This window comes from Microtus pennsylvanicus, chromosome 10 (genome assembly GCF_037038515.1).
Source record: "Microtus pennsylvanicus isolate mMicPen1 chromosome 10, mMicPen1.hap1, whole genome shotgun sequence".
Taxonomy (NCBI): Eukaryota; Metazoa; Chordata; class Mammalia; order Rodentia; family Cricetidae; genus Microtus; species Microtus pennsylvanicus.
The window spans coordinates 45,167,640-45,180,926 of NC_134588.1; the positions used below are offsets into that span (position 1 = coordinate 45,167,640).

General features: G+C 44.8%; 1 protein-coding gene across 3 annotated transcripts in view; it reads right to left on the bottom strand.

The window, feature by feature from the left end:
• The window catches only part of C10H1orf21 (chromosome 10 C1orf21 homolog), a 196,568-nt gene that overhangs the window by 145,784 nt on the left and 37,497 nt on the right, over positions 1-13,287 (bottom strand). Inside the window, exon 1 of one of the 3 annotated variants that reach the window (XM_075988223.1) lies at positions 4,399-4,419. The exons of 1 other annotated variant lie outside the window; for it this stretch is intronic. The gene's annotated coding sequence lies outside the window, so the exon portion shown is untranslated. Of the gene's footprint in view, positions 1-44; positions 260-4,398; positions 4,420-13,287 lie in introns of those variants that run through there. One more of the 3 variants, XM_075988222.1, reaches the window with a different exon arrangement.

Sequence of the window (13,287 nt, forward strand, 5' to 3'; positions counted from 1 at the left end):
GTGAGGGGTTCCTTACAGGGGCAGAAATTACTCAAATGACTCACCAAGGCCCACCCCAGCATAGATGACAGCTCCCAAAGCTGGGAAACCTGAGGCACACTGCACAGCCTGCAGGCAGCTCAACAGGCTGGGATGTATCCTTCCCGAGCAACTGGTCTACTCTCATAGGGATGTTCGTTTCTGCTTCTTGCAGCACGGTTTATCTGTGAGTCTTCTTCTGAGCCCAGCTGAGTCTTCTTTGCAGCTTCTATTTCTGACTCTGGCAGGGAGGGGCCGAGTGAATCTAGTCAGTTTCAGGAACTTCCGGGAGCAATTTTGAGCTGTTTACCTTCCTGTTTAAGGAGCTTCCCTGGAGGATGGAATGTTTGAATCTCAGACAGTTTCTTAATAATGTTTACCATACTTAACAATAATTGCTGAATGCCTAACTTAAGGGAACCTTTAAGTGACACACAGATCACAACCCCCACTCCCCATTTTTACACACACACAAACCACACACACAGTTTTCACATTGTACTTAAAAAAATCTTTAACTTTCTTCAAGGCAATATGTAAACAAATTCCTTAATTAAACAAATAAAAAAATAAGAGCAAGTGTTTTCTAATGCTTTTGATTTTGAAGCGAGTTTCCCAAAGCCATCAATATGTACTGTGGAGGAGTCAGAAATCACTTCTTATAACTCTATTCCCCAAAATCATCTTAAAATCCACATTAGTGGCTCCCACCCTCATGTGACTTGGCTCCATCAGAACTGGGGGAGCAGAACCAGGACACATGTCTAATATGATTCCTCAAGTTATGGTATCTGGAGAAACCAACTGACTATCAATAGAGCAAACTCTTAATTTCCTTTTTTTTCTAAATCAACCACGAGAAACAAAAACCCTTAAGGAATCATTAGATTCTATTTTTATCCCACTGTTCTTTGCATCATAACCCTAACTGTCCTTGCAACCCTGAACACGTAAGATGATGTCCCATCACATCATGATGTCCTGTCTCTAGTTCACAAACTGTCAGACTGGTCTCAAGTAGCTTACAAATCTTATTAACAGTTTCTATTTTAACTAAAACACAGAATGTAATCCTGGTAGAGAGCAGGTTTAGGGAGGGAGGGAGGGAGGGAGGGAGGAAGGAGGGAGAAAAAGTAAAAGCTTTTCCGGAGACTGTGATAATCAGGTAAAACAGTGCTTACAGTCTGGGCTGTCCTGGAGTAGGTTCAGCTCCATCACACACAACCCTCTCACCCTCATTTGTGTTGATGTAGAAACCAGGGCCTCCAGAGGCAAGGCAAACCTGTTTGTACTGGTTATTTTTCTCAGTGCTGTGACACTCTGGAGGGGGGGACAATTTCACTGTGATGGGGAAGGCACGGGGCAGTAGCAGAGGTTAGCCCACAGCAACAGGAGCATGAAACAGTTTGTTTCTGGATGGGAAAGCAGAGAACAGGACCATAGGTAAGACTAGCCTAGAGCCGTCACAGCAAGCTCTAGTGACACATGCGTAAGCTAGGCCCTACCTCCCACCGGCTCCATGATCTTCTCTGACAGAACCACCTCAGCACTGCTCAAGATCAAACAGTGAACCAGGGTCAGCACCAGGATTTAAGGCGGACCCATGTGAAGAAACAAGCCAGGGACAGAAAAATGACATTTTTAATGACGTGTCATGACTGCAACCCCACGACGTAGCTTCTGTTATCTGTTTGTGTTGTTGTGTTTTTTTGGTCAGTGGGGAGATTCTTGTTGCATTTAAGGTGACCGTATTCTTGTGTCTCTCTTCCAGTTGCAGAAAACTTTGCCAGGGACTTCAGATTGGGTCTGGAATGCCTCCCAAACACCTACATTTTAAAGAATCAATCCCAGCTTGGCACTACAGGGAGGTGGTAGATACTTTAGTAGAAGGTGGGGAAGGTTTTAGGCTCTAAAGGGATTGTGGGATCAGACTTCCTTCTCCTTTCTGTCTCTCACACAAGGCACAAAAAGAATGAGCCTTGTTTACCTTGTGTCTTGCCAGTTAGTACTGCTTACCTCAAGCAGTGAACTGAAACATCCCAGAGCCAAAATAACTCTCTTCATAAACGATTGTTGTATTATTTTTAATAACACAAAGGTATTCAATAACAGACAAAGCACAGTCCCTATCCTCCAGGGGTGCACAATCTAATAAAAAGGTACGTCCCATCAGCAGTGCTTCCAACCAGAGGGTCACCAAGAGATCTGCCGGTGTATTACCCTCTGCAAAGTGTACCTCGTACTGGAAGCCAATCTATGCCTGACCTTGAGCAATCTTGCCAGCTTACTCAATATGTCTTGCTAGGAGGATAAACTGCTTTCTCTCTGCTGGGAGGGGAAAGCTAGAAGCATTACGCTGGGGAGCAGAAATGGCCACACATGCAAAGGGACACATCTGCCCTTCCAGTAACACGTCATCCAAAAGGAGAAAAATAGGGGCTTCCCTGGGTGACTACAGAAGCCCCGAGACCACTTCCAGCTCTTCAATTCGTAACAGCTGGAAAACAAAGCAAAATCGACTTCTCAGTGTAGCACCCCCTGAAAGTCAGCAAGCACAGAGCATGGAAATGAGCAAAGCCCCGTGTCACACTAACCTGGAGGAACAAGTCAGCTCCTAAACGCAACTGACAATGTGAACTCCAACCTCCTCTTTTTGCTTAAGTTTTAAAATATAGTCATTTATTTATGGCATGTGTGTGCATATGAAGAATCATTCCATCAGAGGTCAACAGAGGGAAGCAGTTCTCGCCTTCTACCATGTGGGTTCCAAGGATCAAATCTCAGATCGCTGGGCTTAGTGGCGAATACCTCGGCTTGTTAACCATCTCCCTAACCCTTCCTCTTTTTTGGCCACTGGGAAAAGTTCATAAAATGGTGCTTGTGTTGTAGATTACATGTAAGTTCCCACTGGCCCCCACCAGTAAGCGTGCATGCCATCTGACACCTCCATGTCTCCTGTCCACTTCAGCTGCAGTTGCTCCCTGTCTTTACACTCTGGGTGTGACACCAGGAGGAAGGGTTCTCAAGGAACAGAGGAGCCAAACACAGGGAGTTGAGATATGAGGTGAAGCTAGCCAAGGGGTGTGGGGTGTGTGGGAGACACCTCTTGTTAAACAAAGATTTCCTTATTTACTCCTGGTGTTTAAATGACTAGAACAAGAGCCTTGGTTTCATACTTCAGGTCAGTTCTGTGTTCTTTATAGGGTAAGCTTGATCCAAATACCAAATCCCTTTTGTGCTTACAGGACAATGTTTGTACCCTGAAATGCGTGTGTGTGGTTGTGTGTAATGGAGGAGAGAGGCTATTAAAATCCCTTCCACGGTGGGGTTCTGATGTGGGAAGGTCATTTGTCAATCTGTTGTTTCATTGGTTAATCAATAAAGAAAACTGCTTGGCCTGATAGGACAGGAAAATTAGGTAGGCAGAATAAACAGAACAGAATGCTGGGAAGAAGGGAAGTGAGGCAGACGCCATGCCGCTCCTCTCCAGGGCAGACATGATGAAGCTCCAGACCAAGATGGACGTACACTAGAATCTTTCCCGGTAAGACACCACTTCATGGTGCTACACAGATTATTAAAAATGGGTTAAGCAAGATGTGAGAGTTAGCCAAGAAGAGACTAGATATAATGGGCCAGGCACTGTTTAAAAGAATACAATTTGTGTTTTGTTATTTCGGGGCATAAGCTAGCCAGGTGGCTGGGAGCCGAGTGGCAGGAACGCAGTCTGCCTGCTCCTTCTACAGGATTCAAGGAGCTTGCTCTTCTGAGAAAAAAAAAAATTTCAAGTGGATTCCATTGCCACACCCCCATCTAGTCTCCTCTTTTCCACAATGGGCAAAAGAGCCTCTAGGCAGTCAATTTCACACAGCTGGCTTTTCCCCACCCTTTAGGTCTCAATACAAAACTCCTGGTTGAGAAGGATCTCCCAAGGTACATGCCAGGCACCTGGGCCAGAAAACTACTGACCTAGTTTGTTGACTTTATGGCACTCACTAGTATCTGAAATGTTTGTATGAAAACAGTTCTTTTCTTGGTTATGGCTGCCACTCGCTCTTAGGACAAGGTGTCCCATGAAACCAAGCACCCTCTGTGTTGTTCTCAGCTGTGTTCCCAACCAGAGATCAGTGCCGCCACTAGGATATGCTCGATAGAATATTTACGGAGTGAAGCACAAACTTTGTGGGCTGCCTCAGACAGTGCTGATCCTGACCCTCAGTGCAGAAATTCTGAGGCTGAATGGAGGTTTAAAAAAAAAAATAAAGATTCTAGACCCTGTCTTTGGATATCAACTATGATCATGAAAACATCAAATTTGCACTCAAGATTCTTGTTCTCATCACTGAACGTAGCAAAAGAAGAAAGGAAATTCCTAGTTACCTCAAGGATTTGGCAGACCTCTTCAGTGCATACTTTAAATCACCAAAAGCCTATACATTTTGCAAAGGCATGGGGCTGTATTTTTCCTTCTTCCTCACATAGGCACCAGATCTTAAAAGAAGAAATGATGAATGGTCATAGACATAAATATTCCAAGGCTAGTGATTATCAAAGACGAACTACAGACCACTATTTGGGGAACAGATGCTGGTGTGTACGTAGCTCATTGACAGGTCCTAACCCCTATCAATTTCAGACCTGCTTTATCAGTCAAGAATCATTCATAAAGTACTTTATAAATTCAAACTTCATGAAATATTAATTTAAAAATCTGCTTTTTAAAAATATAAATAACTGACTGGAGAAATACATTATATTTATGGTCACTTTAATGAAAGGATTGACACTTCATTAGCAGTGAGACAGAAAGAAACACTAAATTCTTACAAATAATAAAATATATCATGCTTGAATTACAATTAATTTCTGAGTAGGGGCTTAGAATGGATGAATCCACTAGAATTGACTGCAAAGTGTTTTATTATGTGATAAACATTCACAAGGACACAGTTTATAAACTGATCCTGCCTAGGGTTGCCAAATTTGGCACACATACCATACATACACAAAAATCTCCAGTTGATTTGAAAAATGGATGAATTTATGGTAGATAACGTTGTTAAGTATATTCTAAAGCAGATCATATTGGGTAGACTTACACTAAAAATTATTTTCCGTTATAAATAAAAGCTTGTAATTGTGGCTTTTTTATATACTGTACATTGCCTGGCAAGCTTAATATTGTCTGACGGCTATGCTAAACTGCTAGAATATTCTAATGTTTCAGCTGACTATTAGGACAGCAGATTCCCCGTCAGTGCCTTGAGTTGCCCTCAGACCAAAATTCAGCAATTCTCTGATGACAGATGGTAACAAATGTGACTAAGCAGACACCTCAACACAACATCCACAGTGTCCATGGAAACACATTCAAAACTGTCTGCCTACTTTCCTAAACTAATTTAGAATCATATAATCACAGAATTTTAGAATTGGAAACCTTCAGAGATTCTTTTTTTTAAGAAAAAAAAATTATGTCACTTGCAAATGCAAAGAACTTTCCTATGACCGAAGTCAGCACGGGGGAAGGGACGGGTGTGCTCAGCACATTTAACTTCAGAGGAGCCAGACGCCAGGCCTCTGCGGCTCCAGATTCTCTCGACCCTCCCAGTGTCAGCAACTTAGAGGCCACCTTGATGAGTACGTCTTCAACAGAGAAGAAATGGACTGTGAGCGTCTCTAGACTGAATAGGCACCAAATTCATCGGTGTGAGCCAAGTGTTGGGAATGGGTGTTTAAGATGTGTCTTGATGAAAACTGAATGACCTCGTGGTCTGGAGTCACTGAGACCAAATATGGAGGAACCTAGGTGAGGAAAACACCCCAAGAGGGTAGACCTATGCGTACGGGGGTCACAGCTCTGCCTGCGGTCCTCTTCCTTAACTGGGTCCTCTCTCTGTGACACCCTAATGTTAAAACAGAGCCTCTCATCACTCCCTGCATCTGGATCCCATCCAACAAATCTCATTCTTCATTCTGTTCAGACCCTCTTACTTCTTCACTGTCACCTAGTTTATCTACTCAGGCAGAGGCCAGCAGACCATGGGCTTTGCAGGAACCTATGTCCTTAGGAAGGAACAGTATCTCCAGACACAAAGGGATACTGGAACAAACAGCACCCGGAAGACAGGAGAACAAGAAGCTCGGGGCCAGCCCTGGCTCCATAAAACAATCAAAAACCATCTTGGGCTCCGTGAGACCCTGTTTCAATGCAACAACAATGAATAAATCCTTACTTGGATGCCTGGAAAATATTAACACAACTCAGTGCTCATGTAGTTAAATGCGTTGTATACTTTATTAATTCAGACACCTGAGGCACAGCTAGCTTTGTCCAAGCAACGTACTTCCCCTCCTCATCTGCAGCTGCTCTGATCATGTCTCTCACACTGCTTAGGAAAGGGAATCTTTCCTTCTGGGCCCTGGTCTCCATCTACAGTTTTCCTTCTGAAGCTGCACACTACGGTCATGTTCCTCTTTGTGCAGCAAACATGTTGATCTGCAAAGTTTCATCCATGGTCCCCTACATGGTGATAAGATAAAAAATTCAATGGAGTTCTGCTTGGGGATTTCCCAAGGGTTGAAATTCAAAGGGGCTATCGTTGAATGGTCGCTCACCAGAAATAAATTACTAACCTCCAAGATACTGACACTTCACAGTGTCCACAGAAGTGGGGTCTATCATCGCTCTCAGTTTAGAAATAAGGGAAGAGTGGTGAAACCCAGAAAGGTAAAGTGTCCTACCCAAAGCCAAACAGCTGGAGCCGAATTTAAACATGGGCCTCTCAATATAGTTCTAATCAAGTAAGTGAGCCTTAGAGAGTAGAGTGGACAAAGTCATTTCCAAGGCCGGTCCAAGTCTATACAAAGTTAGGATGGTCACACCCAAAATAAACTAAATCTAGGAGAAAGGGGCTAGAAGGTTAAAGAAGAAGACAACAATCCAACTTTTCCAACCTCGGACAACAGGAAAGGATGGGAAAGGTCGGATATGTAAGCCTTGAACTAAAGAGCTGCTCGGCCTACATTCTGGAGCTGCAAGGTTGGAATTCAGGAAGTGGAGCTGCCTGGGGCCAATAGCTGGAGGGAGATACAGAGTTCAGTCACATCAACTCTATCATCAACAGTCGGGAGCCAAAGGCTGCCTAGGACCACCAGGTCAAAGAGAACACCAGGCTTCCGGATGCCATCACTCAGTTTCCTACCCCAAAACACCTCCCTGGGCTTGCTAGGGGAAAGAACAAGGACAAATAACAAGAACTATCTAAAAAGGGGAGAAGGCGGTGGAGGACCGATGACTTTCTGGGAATCTCTGGGGATCCACAGAGACCACAAAGTAACTGCAAACACAAGGAGACAGGTCAACTTTCTTTTTTCTCTGTCTTTCTTTCCAAACTGGAATAGATTCAGAAAACTAAAGAAGTGGCCAGGTTTCTGTCAAAGCTAAAATGGAGTTTTAGCAGAGATTTTTATAATCACAAGACACTAACGGGGATTCACTAAGAATATCATGTCAAGTTAACTTTTATATCCTATTTCTGACAGAGCCATTGGTGAGCAGAAAATGTCTGGTCCACTTGGGGTGTCAAGAGTCTTGACACCTGAAGCATATAATAGCAAATTAAGAGCTGAACTCTGCCCAAACAGAACCTTCTTGAGACCCCTCTGCCAGCAGCCCTCTGAACACCTTAGCATCTCCCTCCCAGGGGAGCCAGTCACTTGCTGGGGTAAAGGTAGCACGCCCAATGGTTGTTTTACCTGTCTGAAGCACCCAAGTCAAGGTAGTTACTCAGTGCAGGGCATAGAGAATCTCAGAGTCGCCTGAGTGGGGGAACTGATACACGTCCACTGTGTAAGGAGCACACAGTACATCCTGCCTAAGAGACAGACGAAGTCTTGACCTCTCCTCAGAGAACGTTGAGTTGTAGTCTGAATGAGAAATGTCCCGATCAACTCATGTATTTGAACACTGTCCCCCAGTTAGTGTTGTTGTTTAAAGTTAGGGGACCTTTAGAATGTGAAGCCTTGCTGGGGACGGGCTTTGAGAACTCCTGGCCTGCTCCATTTACAGTTAACTTACTCTGCTTCCTGTGTGTGATCTGTGAGTTTCCGCTCTTGCGGCCTGCCGCCATGCCTTCCCCATGGCTGTGGACATCTAGCCCTTTAGAGCTCTAGCCAAACTGAAGTGTTGTCTTTTTTACAGCCATTGTATTTACCACAACATCAGAAAAGCACAGGCAGGGATTGAATGAATTAAGAAGCATATAGCTGACGTCAGGGTGAAGAAGGGATCCTATTGGATGTTGTGAGAGAAGGCATTCGGAAAGACATCCTTAAGCACCAAATAGCACTGAAGCCAAGAATCAAGGTGGGTTGGAAAATTAACAGCTAAGAAGACAGTTCTTCTGAAAGGGATTGTCAAGCTCAGCAGGTGGACCAAAGGCCCGTAAAGTGGAAACAAAGCACAGTTACCCAGAAGGCAGGCTGTGGAGAAGGCCGAGCCCGAGAGGGGGGTGAGATGCCGGTGACGCCTGATCCAAGGGCAATGGGCCTGGAGCTGAAGGGCTGGCAACAGGGGAAAGATAAGATCTGCTGGGCTCTGAGAAGAACCATTCTGCCTGTGTGTGCAGAACAAATTGGGGGATGGGTAGATGGGGGGATGGAAGCCCCCAGTGAGGAGAGTCTCTGTAATAATCCTGGCAGCTTCAGTTAGAATGAACAGATGCGGATCACTCCCAGGTCTGAGGGTTCACAGTTACATAACAACAGCCAAGTTCATTCATGCTCTGGTAAGAACATGGAGGAAGCACTCCTCGGGGCCATGTTTTTCCTTGGCTCTGCCCTTGGTCCCTGTCCTTTTCCAACATCTTTATCTTGATGGGGACGAAGCCAGAGGGAAAACAGCAAAGCCTCCCACGATATAATTTTGGGAGGGATGTTCAACACCAGATCCAACCGAAGCATCCTTTGACCTCTCTCTAGACTCAGGCAAAGATGGGATTCATAAGACTGAATCCCTCTAGCCTGTGTTCTCAAGGACCTCTCGGGCTGGGGGTACATCTGGGCAAACATTCACCAGGCTGTGATAAGGGCTTCCACAGCACTGTAAACACGCTTGCCAAAACGTGTACTGACAAGAAAAGTTAATTCTAATCCAGAAAATATGAGCTGTTTTTCAAAAGTGGCCTCTGGCCTTGCCGTCACAGGCTGGTAGCATCACGAGTGGTGGGAGAGGAGGAGGGAGGGCTCTCCTCACAGCGTGGAGAACCTGAGGAAGGTGAGAACAGAGGACAAACATCCAGCAGGAGTTCAAGGGCAAGACAGGCCTCATCCTTATTTTAGAACACAGGATTAGTGTCCACGTGCTGGCTTACAAGTCACTCCACACACATGGCCTGTTTAATCTCACATCCTGATTGGTTTCTATGAATGCTGCTAGCAGCCCCTCCTCCATCCACCCACCCACAAAGGATAGAGTCATAAGACAGAGCCAAGGAAACAGGTTCCCCTCAAGAGCTTTTACTCCACTCTGGATCTAGGAGATCGTGTATAACCAATGGCGTGACATTTAAATGAAAGTGATGGTCCTCCATTCAGATTTTAAGACAGATTTTAAGACTCTTCCAGAGGTAGAAGAATGGAGAGAATCTGATGCTGGCCATTCAACACAGGCTCACAAATACTCTGCTTCATTCCGTGCATCTTCGTTATGACTGGTCAGAAATTCTGGTCAGGGCCCTTCTAGAGAAGAGATCGATGAACTGATGCTGAAGTCAGTGCTATCCAGCATGCCCACACACTAGCTCTACGGCCAAGAGTCAGTAAGCACTTCATTCCTACGAGGTTCAGTTTGGGCATCTTGAAAGTGGTCCAACAAAACTCACAGGGGCCACTGGGATATGGGCGTGACGGTCACATGAAGCTGGACCACTGCACTAATGGTCGTTAGAACTCTAGCTCATATCTCTATCCGGATCAGAACACAACTGCATCAGAACACTCGAATTTGAGAGATATTAAAAATGTGTAGAGCATCTGGGAGGAGCTGTGAGACAGACAGCTTAGAGCCTTGCAAGTCTGGACACTGGGAAGCCTGAGTGCCTGCCCTGGCTCTGTCACTCAGCAGCTGTGTGATCTGAGGCAAGTCACAACTGATTTGTGACTCAAATCTTACCTTAGAGTGATGAGAGCTGAGATAGAGGTTCCAAATGACTTCCAAAGCCTCACTCAGCTCCTCACTTGGCTTCTTAAATTTTACAATCTACCATATGAGGCTCTCATAAAGGAGCTAGTTTCCCAGAGAAGAAAGTCCTCTAACACAAGTTTGTGAACATGAAAGATGCGTGCAAGGAGATGAAGGCACACAATGAGGGAAAGAGAACAAAAACAAAAACAAAAAAAACTACAACAAAAAAAAATGGAACTAGCAAGACAAGGACTCAAAGAACAGATTCAGGCTCAAGCTAAAAAACCAATTTCCAGTCATCAGGATTATTCAACAACGGACAAAACCAAAAACGAACACCAATACATGGCTACTGGGCTGTGAGATTCTCAAGGCAACGATCCTGATCCTCAGCTTTACATCCCCAAGACCTAGCCTCATAAGGCACAGAGGAAACACTTAAGGGATGGGTGCATGCATGGATGATGGAAATGGATGGGTAAGAGAGAAGCAGAGGGGAACAGAAAAGAGGGAGCTGTCTGATGAGGCAGTGAACTTCCCATTGCTGGAAGGTTCAGGCATCAGCTGGATGACCATCTGTACGGGCTGCTGCAGAGTGGAATTCTATCCCGTGTAGGAGGTTCCACTAAAGGTCTATGTGGTATTTATTTCCTAGCTTCTCTCCCCACTAACTCATCCTACATATTTTTGTCAGATTAATCTCCCTAAAGGACAGCTCTGTTGATGTCACCCTCCCACTCAGAAACTTTCAATTTCCCTATTCAACTTCCCATTCGCTATTCAATTAAATCCAGAATCCTAGCATTTGAAGACCCTATTCCTGCTGTGTCTTATGAAGTTTGTTCATCTGTCAAAACCCAGCTTACCCATCTTTCCACCAAAGTGCTGATGATTCTTCTCTTTTCCTGCAGTTTACCCAAACTCTGCCTACTGTACCTTACTGTACGGAATTATGTATCTGGTGATAGTTCTGTCTTGTGATATGTGAAGTTCCTGAATGAAAAAACAACCTTTACCTCTATACCTCTAACATGAGGCAGAGCACCTAACTTTTGGAAATAATTCACTAAAAATAATGGCAACTGCTGACTTATGATACGTCGAGCATTCACTCAAGCATTATCCCCTTGGTTCTTATAACAAATGTATTTATTACCCCCATTACATAACCAAGGAGGTGGAGCCTTAAGGGAGGATAACTAATGTGCATAAGACACAAAGGCAATGGGTTATAAGGGCTGTCTTCAACCCTGTAGTGCGTGCTTGGAAGTCCTAGATAGGAGCCACTCCACAGAGCTGATTTCCTATAACAGGACCAAAATAATTCATGTGCTTACTCATTCAGCAAGCATTTACTGCACTACTAGGGGACCCAGGCTGTGTGGAATCTCCGTCTTTAAGACGCTTCCAGCCTAACATATGAAATCTGCATCAAATACTACCTGAGAAAAATGGACAAGAAAAAGCTCTCAAACTAAAGGGATGGAAAATTTGACTGCCATGCCTTCCAATTCTGAGAACCACCGCATGCTGAGCCCTGCAGGAAATCATGCCATGAAGCTTTGTGGATAAACACACGGCAGTGCAGAAAGGCTGGCTGCAGTGAAGAGCGCCATTTCTGAAGTACAAGTACCAGGGTCCAACTCCCAGGACGGCCACATTCTTGCTGCGTGCCCTTACACAATTTACTTTCCACACATCAGTTTCCTCCGTCGGGGAAATGAGACAGACAGTATTTCCTGCCTCATGGGGATGGCTCAGAGATGAAAGACTGAGCCAACAATGAAGACCAACAACGCTGCTACCATGCAGTGTTGATAGAAACTTCACTCTCTGTTAAGTAACTTGACCAAGAGTACAGCAAGTGAGGGTCTGATTCCAATATCCAGACACAGCTCAAGTAGCCTCTGTATTCAGATTTTCAACACTGGGATAGGGAGGAACAACAACCTACTTTTGTTCATGGTCTCAGAGGCTGCAGTTTGTTGCCGGCTGGTTTTGCTGCCTTTAGCTTGTGGTAAGGCAGATCGTCATGGTACAGAGGGTGTGGCAGAAAAGACCCATGCACCTCATAGTAGCCAGTAAGTGAAAGAGGCCCCACGGTCATACCCAGGGACCTCCTCCCCACAACTAGGCCCCACCTCTCAAAGTCTCCATCACCGCTATATCAGACCATCAAATTATGTCTCACTCAGTGGATTAGAGTCTTTATAACTGCCTCACAATGATTGGGGTCACCAATTAGGGACCAAGCTTCAATAAATAGTCTTTGGGGGAACATGTAATGTCCAAACCGTAAGTCTTCTTCAGGGAGGATATGATGAGGTTTGAACTAAGTTTTGAAAGGCAAGTGAAAGGTCAACAGGGAAGAGGAGGAAACGAAAGTCTGCCAGTGGGAGTCATCAGCACCCATACTGCCTTGTCCCTATACTGGTGCTCATTCTGTGCTCTGGCTGACTCGCATGCGCTACCCGTCATTGAGTGCCAACCCACCTGACGTCAAGACCGACTCCCCACCCCCACTTCCCACATGCATGGCTGGCACATCTCTTTAGTAGTTAAAGCTTTTGGCATTTTTACACACTTTGGTCCATATACATGTTTACTTACATAGTGTATGAATGGATCTCCATGGGGATCCTGGGGTGCTGGTCTTATCCCATGAAGCAGCTTATTTTCAAAAGCACCAGACAGTGCTCGCCGGCTCAAGCTCAGACATACTTGTTATACTAATTGCCACTACGAGGCTGAAATTAGAAAGCATCTCCAACCTGCAGGCAGCACCACCTCAAATAGTACTTCCCACTTGACATCTTGAACTTCTAACCAATAGGAGGAGCTGTGATTTATTATGGAGAACTGGCACTCTTAGTAAAAAAAAGAAAGAAAGAAAGAAAAAAATAAAGAAAGAAAGAAAGAAAGAAAGAAAGAAAGAAAGGAAAGAAAGAAAGAGAGAGACAGAGAGAGAGAACTGATAACTCAAAGAAACTCCACCCTGCCAAGCCCACATTTACTAGCAACTTATCCATATGCTTTTTTGATTTCCTCATTAAAGTGGAATAAATGAAGGCAAAGTGGGAAGG